Consider the following 13623-nt stretch of genomic DNA (forward strand, 5'->3'; position numbering starts at 1 on the left):
CGGCAACGGGAACATGGGAAGCTCAGAAACTCCAGCCAGGAAAGTAATTTCCTGATTGGTTTGGAACACTTATGTCCTTTCTCCTGCTTTATGTCAATCAACAGCATGATAGTCCCGGTCAAACATTACCTGTTAGGAAAGTCTCAGGGTTACGTTGTTCAGCCATTTCATGCTCATATTATACAAGCCACACTGTGTGCTACATACGACGTGCTGGATGAATTTAAAAAGCAAATATCGTAAAAGATGTACCTGGCATACTTGCCATACTTGTCCATCTCCACACTTATGACCCTTCTGAGAGATATTTCAGACTTCAATCTAGTCATTTATGCAGAGAGACTGGGACTAGCCATGGACATAAGAGGGCAGATGTCCACTCACATATCAAATAGATCTCTATCTTCAGTCTTCCAGATTGCTATGGAAACTACACTTAGGACAGAGAAATTTATGAGGTATAGAAACCATTACTTGTCACTTCTGGAGGCTGGAAACTCCAGGATCATGGCATTAGCAGATTTTGTGTTTGGTGAGGACAGCTCTTCAGGGATGGTACCTTAAAGTCCCCTGGGCTTCTAAGGGCATGAAACTAATTCATGAGGGCAAAGGACTCAGGGTCTATTATCTGCCAAAGTTCCCCCCTCTAAGCTTTCCTATATGGTATATGAATCTTGAAAGGCCACACGTGTTCAGAACATTCCAATCTTCAACTACAACCTTTCCACCTAGAATTCTACAGTGGGAGGCTTCGGGATATTACTTCAATTGGAAAATTCAACTCTTCCCATAAAGAGGCTTATATGATGCCTTCAAAGGTTGACATCCAAACTCAAGCTAGTGTTCAGCTATCTGGAACTAAGATGGGCTTATGGCAGAGGCATAAGAATGAAATTATGCACAGGTACTTTGAGAATGAAAATAAGCATATGGGGGTGAGGGGGAAGAGAAACAAAGGTGGGGCATCTCCTAGGACAAGCTGAAGACCTTCCACAGGATACACCCCTGGGAGAATATGGGGGTGACTCTAGGTAGATTCCCAGTAGTGAGATCAGTAAGACTGAAGTGGCCACCTCATAGCTAGGCAGGACTTCCAGCAGAGGAAGGAGTATACCAGCTCACCCACAAAACCTTCGACCCAAAATTTACCCTACATATAAGAAATGCAGGGATAAAGATGGAGCAGATTAGGGAATGGCCGATCAATGACTGCCCCAACCTGAGACCCACCCACACGGGAGGGCCAAATTCTGACCCTATTAATGATACTCTGCTGTGCTTGCTGACAGGAGTGTAGCATAACTATCCTCTGAGAGGCTCGGCACAGCAGTGGATTGCAACAAATGCTGAGACCCACAGCCAAACATTCGGAGGAGCTTGGGGAGTCTTGGGGAAGGGGGTGGGGGAGGATTGAAGGACCAGAAGGGGACAGGAACTCCACAAGAAGACCAACAGAGTCAACTAACCTAGGCCTGTGGGGGCTGAAAGAGAATGAAGCACCAAACAAAGAGCAGGCATGGACTGAACCTAGGGTGCCAATACATATGTAACTGATGGGCAGCTTGGTCTTCGAGTGGGTCTTCTCTAGCAAGCGGAGTGGGGTTGTCTTGGACATAGGCTCAGTTGTCTGCTTTGAGATCACATGCTCCTAGCTGGGCTGCCTCGTCTGGCCTCAGGGGAAGAGGATGCCCTTACACTGGATTTGGATAGATGAGCTAGGGTGGGTTGGGGGGGTTTCCCTTTTCTGAGGAGAAGGGGGGAAAGGGAGCAGAGGGTGGGAGATGAGAGTGGGAGGAGAGGAAGGAAGGGATACTTTCAGGATGTAAAGTGAATAAATAAGTAAACTAAAAAAAGAGTAAGGGCGTGGGGACTGGTATAGAAGAGATGAAGGAACAGCCCATTTATTCCCAGCTCTATGGATGACTAGCAGGCCACTGACAAGTACTTTGTGATAGCCATAGCCAAGCCTGCAGACAGTCTCTGGGTTAGGTTTAGTATTGCCCAAAAGAAATTTCTCAACATAAAACCAGACACACTAAACCTGTTAGAAGAAAAAGTCGGAAAAAGCCTTGAACTCATTGGCACAGGAGACAACTTCCTGAACAGAACACCAACAGCACAGGCTCTAAGAGCAACAGTCAATAAATGGGACCTCATGAAACTGAAAAGCTTCGGTAAAGCAAAGGATACTCTCATCAAGACAAAACAACAGCCTACAGATTGGGAAAGGATCTTTACCAACCCTGTATCTGACAGAGGGCTAATATCCAAAATATATATATAAAAAAAAAAAACTTAAGAAGTTAAACACAAACAAACCAAGTAATCCAATTAAAAAATGGGGTGCAGAGCTAAACAGAGCATTCTCAATAGAGGAATGTGGAATGGCAGGGAAACACTTAAAGAAATGTTCAATGTCCTTAGTCATCAGGGAAATGCAAGAAACAATGACCCTGAGATTTCACCTTATACTCATCAGAATAGCTAAGATAAAAAACTCAAGTGACAACACATGCTGGAGAAGATGTGGAGAAAAGGGAGCCCTCCTATGTAATCATCGAAAATCTACTTTATCCATTGAATACATACTGGTATTCAAATTGTGGTTAGTGAGAGTGAGTAACAATTTTTAATTTGAAGTTTTAAATATAAATCATCTCATGAGGCCAGTGGCTACTGAATTAGACACCAGAGGTTGAGACAATATCCCCTGTAAGAGATCTCTACAAACCACCAAGACAAAACTTCTTTAACTTTTTCATAACTTTATTAACTTCTCCCATATACTGAGCATGTGCTAAGCACCAAAGACTTTTTAAGATCTATTAATTCTCATAATAAGGATAGATATTATCATTCTTTCCTCAATGAAAAGGCTGGAGTTGCTTGAGGTCATGAAGGATGTTACAGAGATAGAAGCACAAAGTGCAATTTTTACACCTAAATCTACCTACTTTAAAATTTATATATGGTTTTCCCCATATCATATAACCTACAACAATGTTTTCAAATTATATCTACATCTGATTTTGTAGCTCAAACTACACGTCTGTTATATTTGATTAGCATAAAGACTATAATTTTCTCTTGCTCCATCCCTCTCTGTAGCTATTTTTCTCTGCCATTTTGATACAAAGAGAGTGACTGTCATGCACAGCAGCAAAAGTTCTCCTGGGAAGCACAAATGGACTCATAAAAGACACGAACAAATTTATGACTAATGGGGACATAAATTGCGACTAGCACTCTGGGATACAGTTATTTTTACAGCTTGTTAAGGACAGTTGCATGTTCTCACTACATGCTGTTAGCGGTAACTATTCATAGCTGAGATGGATTAATCCTGTTATGACTGAATTAAAATCCCATGTTCTTAGCATAGGCTATTAGCAAATTAGAGAACCAAAAATACACACAGGTTTTAGTGGTAAACCAATGTCGAATTAGTTCAAGCGAGGTCTCAAGATTTATCTACTGGTGTCATTATACAAAAATGGAAAATGTAAGATTTATGACACCAAACAAATGCTTATATTCATGAGAAGTAATATTATTTCCTGAGTGGGGAGCAATGCATTGGCCACACCTCTTTACAGAGATCCCAAATTTGAGAATTCTTTTCAGTTGTCAGATTCAGTTTTCTAGAACCAGAGTTTCCATGGCGCTAAAATGAACCAGAGCGGAAAGAGAAACATGGAGTATTCAATTAGACCCACAGTGTCAGGATGAGGCCATGTCTCAGAATAAGCAAGTCAGGCTAAAGGTCAGATTTTCCAGAAATAAAAAATACCTAGATATATAAGCTGTAAAGAAGCGCTTAAGTGCTGAGTGTTCATTCTCAAAGAAAATGGGGCAGTATACAAAGCAGAAAGCCCTTAGCACCTGCTCTTTAGGGATGGTTGACCCGTGTGGTGAGGGTGTCTCAGCTGATAAAGGCTTGCCTTACTAGCATTGTCCTCCCCAAGCATGAACACCCATGAAGCCATGTAAAGTGCCAGGCATGGTGATACATACTTGTTGTTACAACACTGGAATTGGAAAGGTGGAGAAGGAGGCTCCCGGAGGCTTGCTGGCCAGCCAGTGTAACCCAATCAGACATGAGCTATGAGCTATGTCTCAAAGGAACTGAATGCTGTCCCTGAGAATGGCACCTTAGGCTGTCCTTTGACATTTTGCAGCCATACCTGCATGTGTACATGCACCCATATAAATACCCGTGTGTGTGTGTATGTGTGTATGTGTGTGCATGTGACACACACATTTTGAAAAAGAAAAAAGTGAAATCCAACAGCTGGGCCTGGTGGTGTGCACACCTGTAATTCCAGAACCTGGGAGGCAGAAATAGAATGCTTCTGAGTTTAAAGACACCTTCAGTTACATAGAAAGTTTGGAGTGGGCGGGTAATTGGCACACACTGTCTAAAGGACACTGCATATAATGAAATGGGAACAATGAAGGCAATAATAGAAAACTGCAACAAGGGGAGGGATTGAGGTGCAGGTCAAGGAAAAGCATCTCTCAGAGGACAGCATAAAAGCCTAGCCACTGAAATGTGTGGGTCAAAGGAAAGAAAGCTAATGATGAGCCTAAACATGCAGCTTTGAGTGAGCTGTGTGCAAGACTGAGTCATTGCTGAGTAAGTGCACAGTGACCTTCTAATCAGGGAAATGGGTGAGGAACTGGCTGGGCGAAGGAAAGACTCATTTCAGATATCAGGAATAGTGAGGCCACTGGTGTCCAAAAAAAGGTGATTCTATGGGAATCAGCACTAAATATAGCCCTTCCCAGAGCTGGATGAAAAACGTTAGAGGTACAAGGTCTTGCTCATGAACCTGAGCAGTCTGACCTCCTAGCTGTATAAACCTACCCCTAATCTGCATATGTAAAAGTTGTGCAAGCATTTATATGCTCTTCTTTATTTGCCCATAGCCTTGGATTCCAGGAAACATTGGGGATGGGGAAGTCATAGGTTGTGTTTGTACCTTGGGGTCCGTTGTTAAAACTCAGCAATCGATTCACTCTCCTTTTATTGCCTGTGGTTGACTCTCTCACAGCCCCTGTAAGCCTTCTGTTTCTGTGTCTTTTGAAGGTCTTGATTGTGCTACAGTTAACAGACCACCAGAGGTACTCAGAAAAACACCTTGCAATCTGGTAGTCACCGTAAAAACCACTCAAGCAAACATCACATGTGAACGACAGGCTTACAGGAGTTTGGAGACATGTTCTGTAATAAAGAATGGAGTGTTCATTTTGTCTAGCAGCATTATATGCCCAGAAGGCAAAAAAGATGCTGTTGAGCACTGAGAAAGAACATTGTCAAGGCTCTACTTGGAGCCTGCTGTTTGGGGGGATTATGTTCTCAGATGGACATAAATCAAACAATCGAATACTGTTTTCTTAGATCTAACATGAAAGCCCTAGGCTTCTGAAATTCCCTTACTTGTTTCTTTGTTTGCAATTCTTTTTAAAATTTGCTTTTTGCTTCCTATAAAGAGATTTGAAAGAAGCAGGTCTCGGCTGGATCAAGGCTATAAGAAAGACCAGCCTTTGCTTAACCAGGCATACAGGAGCTGAGAAGGGTAATGAGAACTTCTAGAACCAAGGAAAACTACCAAAGAAGCTCATTTTTATAAATGCTATTGTCTTATATAACCCTCTGGAAGACACCCAGTTCTCCTTTGTAAGAGCTCCTATGAGTCAATTTGTCATTTGATATTTTGTAGAGTTTGCAGTGAAGTCGCGAATTCTACTAAGCTTCAACTACAAACTATTCTGCTCTTTGATTATTTGGAAAATGAACAGGAGGAAACTATTTTACCTTTCTTTGTTGAACCCAACTACTTTCAACATCTAGAACAATGTCTTCCTCTAGTAGTAGCAAGTGTCCGGAAATCGTTTGAAGGGTTAAAGTGAATTCTGAGAGATTTTCTTCCTTTGAACTGAAACACTCAGAGTAGGGATGTTTTGCCTTTCTCCCTTCCCAAACCCTGAGGACATCAGTTACCCAAACAGCTGGGGCTTATTAGCCACACCCTTGTCTTCCTGCCCCCCACCCCAGCCTACCCCCCTCTTCTTGTGCTGGTAGTTTTATGCCAACTTGACTGGAGCTAGAGTCCTTTTTAGAAGAGGGAACCTCAGTTGGGAAAATGTCCCCACCAGACTGGCCTGTGGGCAAGCCTGAGAAGCATTTTCTTGATTAATGATTAATGTGGGAGAGCCCAGCTCACTTCCCCTTTGCCACCCATTGGCTAGTAGTCCTGGATGCTATAAGAAGGCAGACTAAGCAAGCCATATATGCAGTTTTCATTCCTCCATTTCCTTCACTTTAGTTCCTGCTTCCAGGTTCCTGCTGCAACTTTTCTAGATGATCGACTATGAACTCTAAGATGAAATAAACCCTTTCCTTCTCAAGTTGATTTTGATCATGGTATTTATCAACCACAATAGGAACTCAACTAGACCTTTCTCCTCCCTTCTATTTTTCTTACTCCTCCTCTCTCTCTCTCTCTTCTGTCTTTACCCACCCTCCTCCTTTCCCTTTTCATCTTTCTTAGCATTCGCATCCAAGGAGTCATTCACACAGCAAGAACACAGCCAATGGAAGAGTGGGGTGCCTCTTTATGCATAGTTGAGAAAATGCTCAATATTTCTGACTCTTGGTTCTTAGCAAGGCAGTTATGGAGATATTGGACTTAAGTGAGTGAAGGTAAACCCTCTGAGTTTACTGGGAAGTCTCTGCTCCAAAAATTCCTCAAAAGGCAAATAAAAAGGTCTTACAGCAAAATGGCAGGCATTCCCAGCTTCTCTACTTTTTTGGGAAGCTAAAGAAGGAGACACATTTTCTTTTTGAAGCCCAGCCAACCTTCAAGAGCTGCCCACATGGACATAAGAAACAAGGTAGACTGAGTCACCACAGGCCTGTCCTGCAAAACAGAGGTTTTGACCACCGGCAAAGTGCATCCTGTGGGTGGTCACATTTTCAGCAGTCAGGAAGCAAGGAAGATGCCTTAATGGGGATGGAGATTGGAGGGACAGGCAGAAGGATGGAAGCATTAGCCTCCCTCTTGGACAGAATTGGAACGTGGAAACTGGGTTCTAAAGAGTCTAGGGTGGAGAATTGGCACACAGTTGTACAGCTAGTTAGGGGTTTTGTTTGATCTGTTTTACCAAAGAAACCTTGACATAGAGTTATGATTTTGGCCTGGACCTTCCTGCAATTATAAGAGGACTTACCATCTGCCTCCTACCCATGTCAGCTCTCCATGTGATGTCCACTCTGTTCTTTGCAAGCTTCCACCACATTAGTTTGTGTCTTAGGTCCTCAAGCAGCCTCCATATTTTGTGTCTTTATTAATCCTGTATAAACGTATGCATCCTGCAAGACTCAGTTGAGATACTTTCATTAGAAAATCTGCAGCTGGGTGTGTTTGGCAGTGCCTAGAGAAAGGATCTCGAATCAGAGTCTGAAATGTGGACATGGCCTCCAGCATCTTAGCTCTTACCTTGAGCAAGTTATTTACCTCTTACTTGGTCATCCTGTCATATTAAGGGGACATCATTTACAACTTTAGAGAAACATAGATCACAAGATATGGAACCTGTTATGTTTAAAAGATGCATCTTGCTGCAGACTGTAAGATCTGGTGGACTACATTTATTTGTAGATTGTCACCTCGGCACAAGCTATAGTCACTTGAGAGGAGATAACCTTGATTGAGGCAGGCCTACAGCCTGCCTAAGATCTGGCTGTAGGCAAGCCTGTAGAGTGTTTTCTTAATCAGTGATTGATGGGGGAGGGTTCAGCCCCCTGGAGGTGGTGCTATCCCTGGGCTGGTAGTCCTGGGATCTATCTATAAGAAAGGCTGAGCAAGCCACATAAGCAGCATTCCTCCATGGCCCCTGCATCAGCTACTGCCTCCAGGTTCCTGAATTCTTGCATAGACTTTTTTTTTTTATGATAAACAGTCATGTAGAAGTTTAAGCCAAATAAACCCTTCCTTCCCAAGTTTGTTTTTGGTCATGGTAAATGACCAATAGTAACCCTAAGAAAGGCAGAGACCTGACTTATTCCCTCGCACTGGGTTAGTCTCTTGGGGTAGTACAATACAATAGTTGGCTGCATACTATTGCTTCTCTTCCATCACCATCCAGGTATCATGTATTATGCCCATGATCAAAGTTCACACGATGCATGGATGGACTCAATGAGCTAAAATAGACTCAACTATATCAGGTGGTATAGTACGCCAAGTCTTTAATCACTGCTTACCTCAAACATCTCACAAATTAACTAATCAGTACTGTAGAACTTTCTGTGCATTAATTTATTTCAAATATCAGATTATCTCTCTGTATTTATATATCAAACATTTTTCAAGAGCAGCATTTCATGTGAATAAAGTACTGTTGTCTGTTATTCATCTGTTTTAACTTTTGCTTATCTTTTACCAGAAGTTCAGACCTTTCAAAAAATTCTTTCCCATGTAGATAAGAACTAATTTCACTTGGCCTGGTGGCCTAAAATCTGTAATCTCAACTGCTCGGGAGGAAACAGGAGTATTACAAGGTCAAGGCTTTACCTGGCTACAGGGTAAATCCAAGTCCAGCCCAGGTAACATAATAAGATGCTGTCTTAAAATAAATATTAAAATAAAAAAAAAACTGAGGCTATAGATCTGTGATAGAGTACACATGCTTATCACAGATAAGAGCCTGGGTTCAATCCTTAGAACTGAAAAAATATTCTTTCAGTTTAACCTGTTGTTTGTTTGTTTGTTTGGTAGCATGCTTCTTGGACATGTAGGTGTGCATGTGTGCACTTGCCTGAGCGTGCAGACTCTGGTGGTGGACAGCATGAGTCTTCTTTTGCTCTCTAGCTTAGATCTCTGAGACAAGATTGCTCACGGAACTCGAAAGTCTCTGTTTCTCCTAGGCTGGCTGGCCAAGAAGCCCCCAGAATCTGCCCATCTCTTCCTCACCGTGCTAGGGTAACTGACTATAATTTCAGCTTGTATGTGAATGCTGGGGGATCCAAGCTCAGGTCCTCGGATTGAGCAGCAAGCTCCCTCTATAGTCACCTCCTCAGTTCAGCACACTTGGTTTTCAGTCCTCGGCCTTCCCTCCCGTGAATATGAGGTATTTAGAGCATATCTACCCTCTCCCACCACCTCCAACTCTTCCGCAGCTACCCCCCATCTCCCTCTTAACTCCATGACTCCTTCTTCTTTCTCACTGAGTCCAGTTAGTGTTGTCCATACGCACATGGAGTGGGGCCATGGACTGGAGTGTGTGTAACCTGCCAGCGGCCACAACCCTGAAAAAAAGTGGTTCCCTTTCCTACTTCCCCATTAACTCCCATTAGCTCCTTAACTAGGCATGAGACCTTCTGAGCCTCTCTTCCCCTTCCAGGCTGCAATGTTGGCAGGCTTAATCTTGCAGGTAAGCTTATTGAGATAGAGAATCAACAAGCTAATGGAGTTTTTTTTTTTTTTTAATGATATTGATAATGAAAGGTCACGTAAGTTTCTAATCAGCCATGTCCTATGATGTTTTGCTTTACCAACGGCAGGCTCATGGTGAGTTTGCAGACAGAATCCCTTTGTAAGTGTATCTGTTATCAAACACACATTTAAAAAACACAGTTTAAAGCAACATGAAATGGCTGAGGGTGTGGAGTGTGGCCTAGCACTGAATTCAGTTTGATCTCTAGCATGACAACAACAAACTTTAAATTCAAAACTATCAATAATAGACACATCAGCAAGTTCCCTCCCCCACTCTACCCACACTAAGGGGCAGTTTCTGTCCCATGAGCTCCAGGCAGCTCCACAGGCTTAGAGGCTTTCAGAATGTGGAAGAGAGACACGGAGACTTTGTTCCAGGAGTGTACTTTCCCAGGAGCGCTTCCAAACCCAGCAGGCCCAAGGGGCACCCACTGGCCCTGGGCCAGCCTGCCAACCACCAATGATGGTTCTCAGCAACCTTCAGCTGCTGGCCAGAGTGTTGACAGGCTCTGGAGCAGAAAGAGCAGGCTGTTCACAGGAATCCACAGCTGAGGTAGCCAGAAACTAGCTCACTCATGTCTCCCAGTTCATCTTCTAAGGCTTCCTCTCTCCCCCCAAAAATCCTATTACATACAGGCTTTGTTCTGAAATCCTTCTAACAGTGTTTGCTTATCTCCTGCTCCTTACTGATTAACACTGAAGCTCGAAGGTGCTCTAAAAAAATGGAGAGAGTCTGTGTGCTCCAGCAGTAGTCAGTCCTCTGGGACTGCAGGCAGAGGACGGCGTGTGTGCCGAGACATCTGGCATTTCTTCCCACCTCTGGCGCAGTCGTGTCCTCTTTCAGGTCTCCCCGGGAAACATACGATCTATGCTGTAGACAGGCATGTGGGAAACCCGGTCTTCTGCAAACCATCTAAGTTTTCCTTTCTGCCAAACAATGTTCTGTTTTTCTAAAAGCATATCTAATCTATGCCTCTTCTGATAGTTTGAAGGACATGGGTGCTAAAAGCTGAGTCTGGGAGTGGGTGCCTGTCACTCCAGCCTTGGGGGATTGAGAGAGGCTGACCCCTAGTGCTCACTAACCAGCTGGCTTAGCGGATTAGCAAGCTTGCGGTTCAGTGGGGAACTGTTGAGGAAATCATCCCTCTTCCTGCTTTGGCTTCCCAGGGCACAGCTTGCATAGGCACATACATGTAACACACACACACACACACACACACACACACACACACACACACACAGAAAGAGAGAGAACAGAATGAAATTCTGAGTTTGTACTCTGGAAAGCTGAGAAATGTGGAGAGAGGACAGAACAAAGGAATGAGAGAGGATGAAAAAGAGGAAGAAGAAAGGAGAAGGGAAGACAAGGAAGAGGAAGAGGAGGAGGCAATGGCCCAGGAAATCATTGGTAGAAAATACCAGCTGCCATAATCCTGATTTTCTCCTACAATGAAAAAAACCTGTTGACATTTCCTAGAGACATCTGACCACTTGGAGCAACAGTACCCTTTCTCAAGCTCCCCAGTGACATGGCATATAGGCTGCTTCAGCCATACTTTGCAGATCAGGCTCCTAAAGCCTGGGGCACAGTTATTCTTCCCTTACTTCCTTAGTCTTGATGCATAGACAAGATGCTTCCTTGATGTGAGAAGCATGTCCTACGAATGGCAAGAAAACAACTTAAAACGTCTTAGCCCTGGAGTGTTTGTCTTTGGGCTACCACACAAGAGGGAAACAGTTCTATCCTGTTTATGCCACCGTTCACCCGAGTTTCAATTGTATTGTGTGTCACCAATCACGTCTAAACAAAATGTGTCTTTCATAAAAATATAGTTTACATAAAGATAATGACTGTCAGCGTCAGAGACTGACCCTTGCTTGAGGAGGAATTTCAGTAGCTAATTGTCTGGTTGCAACAGAATACCTGAAAGAAGCCACTTTAAAAAGAAGCTATTTATTTTGGCCCACAGTCCCAGGAGGTGGAGTCCATCGTTATGAGGAAGGCATGGCAGCAGGAGCCTGCTGTGGCTGGTAACACTGCACCCATAGTCAGGGAGTGATGAAAGCTGTGCTCCACTGGCTTTCTTCTGTTGTTCAGTTTAGGGCCCCACCCATGGAACAGTACTATTCACGTATAGGATAGATCTTCCCATCCCCACAGACATTTTTTCAGTGGTATATTTCCCCCAACCAGACTCTACTTCCTACAATAGTCTGCTTCCTGCCAATGGTCTATTCAAGATTCAATCAATCGATTGATTCATATTTATTAAGCCAAACACATTATGGCCTCAGTGTCTCTGGCTTTGATCTCATAGACACACCCAAAAGGGCTCTTTACCAGCCATGGCTGTCCTCAGCTCAATAAGGATGACAATGAAGAGAAACTATAACAACTACCGTATACACAAAGGAGAGTAAGAGCATCCTTGACTCCCTGGTAAATTATAACAAAGGCTTTGTGTCCTTTCAGTGATGAGAAAAAGAGTTGGTTTTCTGAGAGAAATATGGGTAGGTTGAGTAATTGAATCCTGGTATATCATCTCCTGCTTTCCTTTAGACGATGGCCTTGACTTCAGTCTTGTTCTTCTATGTCAGAGATAAGATTTGTCGGTTGCTGCTGCCATTGCTGGGTGATGTCAGAGCTTTGTCAGTGCAGCCAGCTTGCAATGGATTTCGGAGTGATGTGAAAATACCTGTTTTGCTTTAACAACAATTCTCTGGTTTAACTGAGTCTAAAAGGGCCAAAAGACGTCAGTAGAAGAGTTTGAAAAGATTAAATATTAATTAGTTTATCCAAAATTGCTCAACATCGATATCCAGGAGCTACTGCTGCCCTCTTAGTGTCTTTGGTGTAGAGCTAAGCAAATAGCGGAACCATGGTTTGAAGCCAGTGCCTTGACATCTAGAAGTGAATGGTATAATAGGAATTTGCAAACTACTATCCATCTTGCAGAAATTGCCCAAATAGTACTTTATTGAGTTTGCTCAGGATAACGTTAGTATTATCTTTGGAAATGAGTTAATTTTGTCAGTTTAGGAATACTGATTGTCTCGTGCTTGGTAGATGTTCTCTTTAACAATCTTACAGCATTGTTTTTTTTTTCCTTAATTTAAATTTAGATTTCATGTGTGTGGGTGTTTTGCCTGCACAAATGACTGTGGACCACTTTGTGCCTCATATCCACAGAGATAAGAAAATGGCATCAGCTCCCTGGGACTGGAGTTACAGATGGCTGTGAGCTGTCACATGGTTGCTGGGAATCGAATGCTGGTCTTCTGCCAGAAAAACAAGTGCTCTTAACTTCTGAGCTATATCTCCAACCACATGTGTTTTTTTTTTAATTTATTTATTTTATTTATGTGTATGTGTCTCTGTGTCTTTGAGTGTTGGCAGGGGCCAGGGGTTAGATCCCCAGAAGCTGGAGTTACATGCATTTAATTGTGAGCTGCCTGGCATTGAAGCTGGAATTTGAACATGCTCGGGAAAGCAATAAGTGCTCTTAAGTGCTGAGCCATCTCTCCAACCCCCATACATCCTTTTAATAAGTGAAAAATTTTCAAAAATAATGTGAAGCATGAGGATAATAGAATAATAAAATTTTTGACCTTGGTGAAGGCTTTTTGTTTTTTGTTTTTGTTTGATTGTTTGTTGTTTCTGTTTTCTCCAAGGCAGAATTTCTCTGTGTAGCTCTCGCTATCCTAGAATTCACTCTATAGACCAGGCTAGCCTCAAACTCAGTGATTCATCTGCCTCTGCCTCCCTAGTGCTAGGATTAAAAGTTTGTGCCACCATTGCCTGGCTGAAAGGGATTCTTGATTGCTAAGACATTATAAAAGTATACAGGGTGAATCCTGATCATATGAACCCCCTCTTGCTGCACACTGGGAAAACCAAGGCAGTCTTCCAAATACATTGTTCTATTTCTACTAAAATTCATTACTTGACTTAATGCATTTTAGCTATGACCTTCAGAGTTTCCTGTGCAGAAATTAAATGCAATTGTCTGGTTGATTTCCTTAGGGTTACAGAGTTGTCCTGTGTTGTTTTAATGACTGTCTGGAGAGTGACTTTGTTCTCAGAACAGAAGTCAGCAATGCTAAAATGTTTACAGCTAGT

General features: G+C 42.8%; 1 long non-coding RNA gene across 1 annotated transcript in view; it reads right to left on the bottom strand.

Annotated features, from left to right (window-relative positions):
* Nucleotides 1-13623, bottom strand: part of LOC132653489 (uncharacterized) — a 144360-nt gene that overhangs the window by 23729 nt on the left and 107008 nt on the right. The window lies entirely within an intron of this gene.

The sequence above is a fragment of the Meriones unguiculatus genome, chromosome 4 (assembly GCF_030254825.1).
Source record: "Meriones unguiculatus strain TT.TT164.6M chromosome 4, Bangor_MerUng_6.1, whole genome shotgun sequence".
Classification (NCBI taxonomy): Eukaryota; Metazoa; Chordata; class Mammalia; order Rodentia; family Muridae; genus Meriones; species Meriones unguiculatus.